This window comes from Acomys minous, assembly GCF_964271855.1.
Source record: "Acomys minous genome assembly, chromosome: 5".
Classification (NCBI taxonomy): domain Eukaryota; kingdom Metazoa; phylum Chordata; class Mammalia; order Rodentia; family Muridae; genus Acomys; species Acomys minous.
Genome location: NC_140494.1, coordinates 71,363,920 through 71,370,653, shown reverse-complemented (window position 1 = coordinate 71,370,653; position 6,734 = coordinate 71,363,920). Strand labels below are relative to the sequence as shown.

The following is a 6,734-nucleotide window of genomic DNA, read 5'->3' as shown; positions in this document are numbered from 1 at the left end:
TTAGGATTCGGGTCACTGCAGGCCGTCCTGGTTGGCCAGAGTTTCTGGGGCTGATTCCCAGCGGGAAATCATTTATAAAATCACGAACGCTCCACGGATGGCGAGCGAAGTAATCTGGTGAGGAAACCATGCGTGAGTGTGCCCACTCCTGATGTGCAGCGTCCTTCGTGGGCCTGAGATCCGCTGCCCACGCCCCTTTGTCCGCCTCTGTCCTTTTCTCGCTCTTGCACGGCTTGTGGCTTCCCCCAGTGGCGAGGCAACGCCTCCAAGTTTTACTTCTGAGGAACTCTCTTCTTGGATTCGAGACTGGAAAATTGACTGACTTTCTAAAGAGGGTTTGGGGGAACAATTTTGATGGGGTGCTCTCAAGATACTGGAATCACGTCACTTCTAAATGGAAATACTGTTTATAAGAGGGGTTATGGTATGTAAAGTTTACCTCCTAGAAGATGTTTAGTGAAACAAGTTCATGTTTGTAAGCCAGCTGTGACAGAAGATTAAGTTTCTTTAAATTCTATCCCTGCGGTTCTGTGACACCGTCCTGGGAGAAAGTCAAGGAGAAAAACAGAAAAACTGGAGTTACATTGAGTCCCAAATGCATAATGTGCCCTGACAGTCTCAGTTTTGTGAGTCAAGACCTTTCAGTGTTTGGTGCATACAGTTAAAGTTTTTTAACAATGAAAATAATGTTCCAACCTATAATCCTTCATCTATTATAAACAATGCATAAAACATTATTTCTATATGAAAATTACAAAATATAAGTTCTATAGACAGAACTACTTACAGAAAGTAGAGGTGAAAGATATGCAAGGGTTTTTTGGGGGGAGTTGTTGGTGGTTTGGTTTGGTTTGGATTTTTGGTTTTTTAAGACAAGATTTCTCTGTGTATCCCTGGCTGCACTAGAATTTACTCTATAGACCAGGCTGGCATCGAACTCACAGAGATTATCCTGCCTCTGCCTCTGGGATTAAAGCGAGGGCTACCACCTAAGTTGTTGTTTTGTTTTATTGTGTGTTGGGGCGGGGACACTTGTGTGCCAGAGCTGATGTGTGGAGGGCAGAGGACAACTTGAAAGAATTAATTTTCTCCTTCCTTCCTGTGGATCTTGAGGGTGGAACTCAGGTTCTCAGAGTTGGCCACAAAGATCTTTATTCTCTGAGCTGTTCCCATGACCCACCAGAAGATATTTTAAATACCCAAAATTTAAAGAGTCAAGCCAGGCCAGTGTCAAGAGATTTGCCATCTCAGCTACTAGATGAGGTATGAGAATTGCAAATTCAAGGTCAGAGCAACTTAGTGACACTCTCAAAATAACAAGCAAAAAGAAGGGTGGGGGCAGTAGCTCCAAGACCGAGCATTTCTTCCATGTGTAACACCCTAGGTTCAATCCCTAGTGCTGGGGGAAAATAATCTAGCTGCCATAAAAATCTATAAGATGAGTGACTCAGATTCTGCAAAAGAAATGAATGCAAGACATATTTTATGATTTTTAGGTGATGGTGTATGTACTTGTGAAAATTCATTGGAGTGTATATTTATAAATGTCCAAATGGTATATTATTTCTCAAGGTGTTTATATGAAAATTACAAAACATATCCAAATAAAGCCATGCCAAAAAAGAAAAAAAATGTATTAGAGAGAGCCAAGTTTACTTCTTCAATAAATTTGCTTCAAAAGCTGTGTAGTTTTTTCTCCAAGAAAATAAAGGAATAAAACTTAAAGATAGATAGCTAGGAGGACAAAGTTCAAAGACTGTCCTTCTAGAAGGCTGAACCAGAGGGAAAGACCTCCGCAAGCCTGCTTGGCAGTGCACCAGCATCACTCTAGACCAGTACCCACACCTCCCATTCTTTTCTAAATGGTATTTTAAAAAATCGTTCTGTGACCTTTGTCCATCATTATATATGGGGTAGGAATGGGGAGCAGATAATTTTCTTTTAGTTCATAGGTCTTTGGACGATATGCAATTACTTAAGAAGACGCCAACACACCTCGAAATTCTAGGCATTAAGCTGAATGCAGTGAGTCCATAGAGGCCCACTTGTATCCATAGGATTGGGGGGGAAAAAGAGATGAAGATGTTGGATTTTATGTATGATATTCATTGAATCAGTCTGTTAGTAAACAAACATTGGATTGTCATTTAAACCAGATTTGACAATATAAATGGTAGACAAAAGGCATGTGTGGTAGCACACACATAGACTCTTGCCCAGACCCCCCCCCCCCAAAAAAAAAGGCAAACAAGCTTTCTTCATTCATGGAGCTGACAGTTTGGAAGGAGAAATATATGTAGCATTTATACCCATCTACCTTTTCACTGCCTTCTCAGGTCAGTACCTACTGCCACTACTGTACCTCCATTGTCAAAGTCAGCTCGTCCCAGTTATGGAGAAGGACACTGTGTCCATATAGAGAAACACCTAGTTATGCGATTCAATCTTCTTCCTGCTCACAAACACATATGATAGTTCATGACTTTCACACACACACACAGTAATGAGAAGCTGTGACAGAGCTGCAGTCCTTTGTTTTGTGCTCTGATTTTTTTTCACTATAACAAGAAGGAGAGGAGAGGAAGTAGCATTAAAGCAGAAGGGCGTTATGGTTAAGATCCAAAGACACTCAGAAATGTTAGGAAAGCCACCAAATTCTATCATTCGACTTTTCTCTTGTACAACATAAAAGAAAAAAAAATTCTCAGCTGGGCACAGTGGTGCATGCCTTTGATTCCAGCACCCGGGAGGCAGAGGCAGACAGATAACCTGTGAGTTCAAGGCCAGCCTGGTCTACATGGTGAGTCCAGGATAGCCAGGGCTATTACACAGGGAAACCTTATCTCAACAAAACAAAATGCATTATAGACATCTGTTAGTACAGTGACATAATACATATGCAGATCAGGAAAGCAGGAAAGGCTGAGACAGATCTGTGCATTCAACAGTGTTTGCCTAGTTCTAAGGTTTGAGGATTGTAGAATAAAGAAAAAGAACTTTCAAGAGAGTTATATGTGAATTACTGTAGCCAAAAATAGTTCTAGAGATGTGCGAATTTATATATTTGGCATACTTTATTTTTTTTCCTTAACACCTTTAAAAATAGGGCTTCTCTTACTTATCCAAAAAAGCAAGCACTGCAGGCATTAAAGGGCTTATGGGATGCCCTATGGAATGGTGCTGTCTATTCCACACACATGCTCTCCTTTCTAGAAGTTGCTGTTGTTCTTTCAACCACTGTAAGTCAAAACCTTATGAGATATTTCCATACACATAAACCCAGAGATAATTATCCCTAACAGAACGGCAGAGAATGAAATGTTAAATCAGGATTTTCTTTTTGACATTTCAGGAAAGCGCTCAAGAACCAATATTGAAGAGTGATGCAGAGATGCAAACTCGGCAACAAATGCTACTTTCTCTGCTCATCGGATAGCAGTGTGCTGGACCACATTGTAGTGACCTTGTGACTGGTTCTTTGTTGTGCCCAGACTGACAGGGTAGCTTGTGTCTGGAACATTGGTTGTCATCATCACAGTGATAACAGGAAATCCTATGCTGGTGGTTTCTGTTCGAGTCATAAGACTACACCTGAAGTCCCTAATGAAGAAATGTATTATATAACCCCAGGCAGAGAGGGGTATGGCAATAGGATATTTTACTGAATTTTATTCAAGGTGCTGAGAAAAGTGTTGATAGTACAGTTCTAAAGGGGCAGTAATGAGAAGGTCATGAGTGGTGGTTTGTGACTTCCTGAGGAAGTGCAACAAACATCTCTTCACTCCACATGGGGCACCAGTGACAGCTCAAAGACACGTATCCCCAATCCTAGCTCAATGAGCTGAAGGGATTTTTGCAGTCACTTACAGAACATGGTGTCTAAAAGGCTCCTGCCCCTTACATGCTTACTTTGCAGGCAGCTCTGCAAAAGCCACCTTACTCCCAGCAGCTGGGGACTCCCTGTGTAACCTGGGAGGAGGGCCTTACCAGTCTCCTAAGTTCCTGGGCTGCCAGAGGCTTATAAGGCTCACTCTTCCACAGAGGAGGAAGTGTTTTAGTTTGGAGGAAATAGCTACATAGTAACTGGTTTCTTCATAAAACCTCTCTGTGCCACATGGAAGTTTCCAAATTCAGCCGCAGGATCAAGTCTACTGGTTAAAGAGCCTCACGTTCCCTGTCAAACAACAGACTCTAAAAGACAGTTGTGGCAGTGCGCCTCTGTCATCCCAGTACTTGGGAAGTGAAGACGGAAGACTGAAGTTTAAGGTTAGCCTAGACTACTTTGTGAGACTTACATAGCTGTTTCTCAAGCAAGGAGGAAGAAAGCTAATGAGAAACTTACAAGGCAGGGGGTCAGGGGACTTCAGGGGCTGTGTGCAAGTTGTTTAGTGAGCTCCAGGCATACAGCTTTCGCCAATGCCTTTGAGTCACCCTTGCTCCTACAAGTGTCCCCTCGTGTGTTATTGGTTTACCAAAATGGATTTGGATGGAATTGGTTCTTTGACCTCTTAATCAGTGCCTTACTGGAGCGAGTAGACTATTGTTTACACCTCCCCAGGAAAAGTCACGCATTAGACCCTCTCAAAATCAAAACAAAAAACGGGAGTCTGTTTCACTACGAACTTACCACTATCACTCCTAAATCCATATTGGTTCACTAGTTCCATGAATTAACTATACTAATACATTAACAAAAAATGGTTTGGGAATTATAATTTTAATAATTACAATTTTCCTCAAAACATAAATTTTTATTTCATTTTAAAGCTTCTACGTTTATTACTTGTGTGCCATGGCATGTGTATGTGGAGATCGGAGGGCAGCCTGGGGGAATTGACTCTTTCCAACTTTCCTACCATGCGGTTCTGGGGATTGAACTCAGGTTGGTGGTCTCGGTGGCAAGCAACTTTACCTGCTGAGCTATCTCACTGGCCAGAGAAAAATCTAATGTCATTTTAAAAGTCCCTGTGAACATTAGGAGAACGAAATTTAGAAAACAGGGAGGCACAAGAAGAAAGTGTGTTAACAATTGTATATTTTGTCAGGATTATAGCACCTGAAATTTTAGGTTTGAGACCCTGGTTAGAAATCATACCTCAGTTAATCAGGGACTCAGTTAACCAGGGACTGAGCACATCCAGCCTGAAGCCAAATTGAGCAGAGCTGGATTGCTGACAGGAGCTCTAGATGCATTGCAGTAGGCTCAGTAAACGTGTTTCCTAAAGTCATGACATTTCAAATTCCCAGTTTGACTTAGGTATTTCCGTATGAAAGATGCCAAGCTGATGTCTGAGAAGTGAGCATTGAAGCACAGCCTCTTTTTCTTTCAATTTATTCTTAGTTACTTGATGAATAAATTAACAGGGACAATATTTTGATGTTCTATTTTCATGGCAATAGGATGTGATGTCAGATAGTTATTTTATCACATAATTTTCCCAGAAAAGATGCTAGGCTATGAAGGAGAATGCTCTAATTTAATTGCAGTTATTCAATGATAATTATGCATAAATCAAAATAGAACTAGAATTAAAGACTCAAAATAACCACTTCATGAAATTTTATTAATATTTGCTATAGTGTAATGAAGCTTTAGCACTTTACATCAATGAGTACGTATTTTAAAAGTGACATTAAAAGTTAAAGCAAGACTTTTCTTCAAGTAAGAAGTAAGCTAGATCTTGCATATAGTTAAAAGTAACTAGCGTTGAGGCCTCTCAAAGTGTATCCAGTACCAGCATAGAGGGAAATTTAATTATTAGTATGCTTTGAAATTTTCTCCTAAAACCCTTAACAGCCTTAACATAATACATGTGTGTGTGTGTGTGTGTGTGTGTATACAAAGACATGGAAACCAGAGAACAACTTTTAGGGGTCAGTTCTCCCCTTCCACTATGAGTCCCAGGCACTAAACTTGGGTCATCTGTTTGTTCAGCAATGCAAATCAAGGGAGAAATACTTTTATGCACTAAGCCATCTTACTAGCCCACCACCGGACTTTTGCCAGCATACTGTATTACCCTGTAAAGCACAATTAAAACGAAGTCTTTATCTGGAAAGGGTTACGCAATAAGTTGGTGTATGTGTAAGAATTTCTTAAGCCAGCACTGTGGAGCTTTACTTACAAGTCGTTAGAACCTGCTGACTCACATGAGTCAGTGAGGAGGTTTTAGGCACCAGGCATTATTCTGGGTGGACATTCAGCCTGAACTTCAGCAGCAGCAATTTGGATACCAGCACAGAAAGCAGCAAAGGTTGAGTAGCTTAAGAAAACATGTCTCTTGCTCCTATCAGCTGGCAGAGGTCTTCTGGAGGCCATGCTCTTTGATTTCAGGGCAGCTACTCTCTGGAATATTAGATATGCCAGTGGCAAAAGAAGAGCAGAGGGCTTCATCTGCTTGCCCCGCGAAGGCTTTTCTCTTTAATCTGAAAACCAGCAGAAGGTGTAGTAGTTATTAGGATGTCTCACGTGCACTATAGCTTTCCCGTATTTTATAAACAAAGTATCGTTACCAGCCCATAGGCCTGACCATGTGACATGCTTGATCAAGAACACATGGGTAAGAGGTATATAGACCTGTAGGTTGGCAAGTCAGTAGCTTCTTTTTTGTTATTTTGTTTCTCATTTTAGGTTTTGAGACAAAGTCTCAGTCTCTAACCAATTGGCCCTGGAACTTAGTGTATACTGTAGGCTAGTCTCAAACAAACTTAGTGAACCCAGTACTTAAGGCTCC

At 41.0% G+C, this 6,734-nt stretch overlaps 1 long non-coding RNA gene across 1 annotated transcript; it reads left to right on the top strand.

Moving 5' to 3' along the window:
• The first annotated feature begins 65 nt into the window (after window positions 1–65).
• Window positions 66–4,766, top strand: LOC311598185. The gene is made up of 2 exons (XR_014779508.1): window positions 66–424; window positions 3,353–4,766. It is a non-coding gene; the product is annotated as an uncharacterized lncRNA (long non-coding RNA).
• Window positions 4,767–6,734: the final 1,968 nt, after the last annotated feature.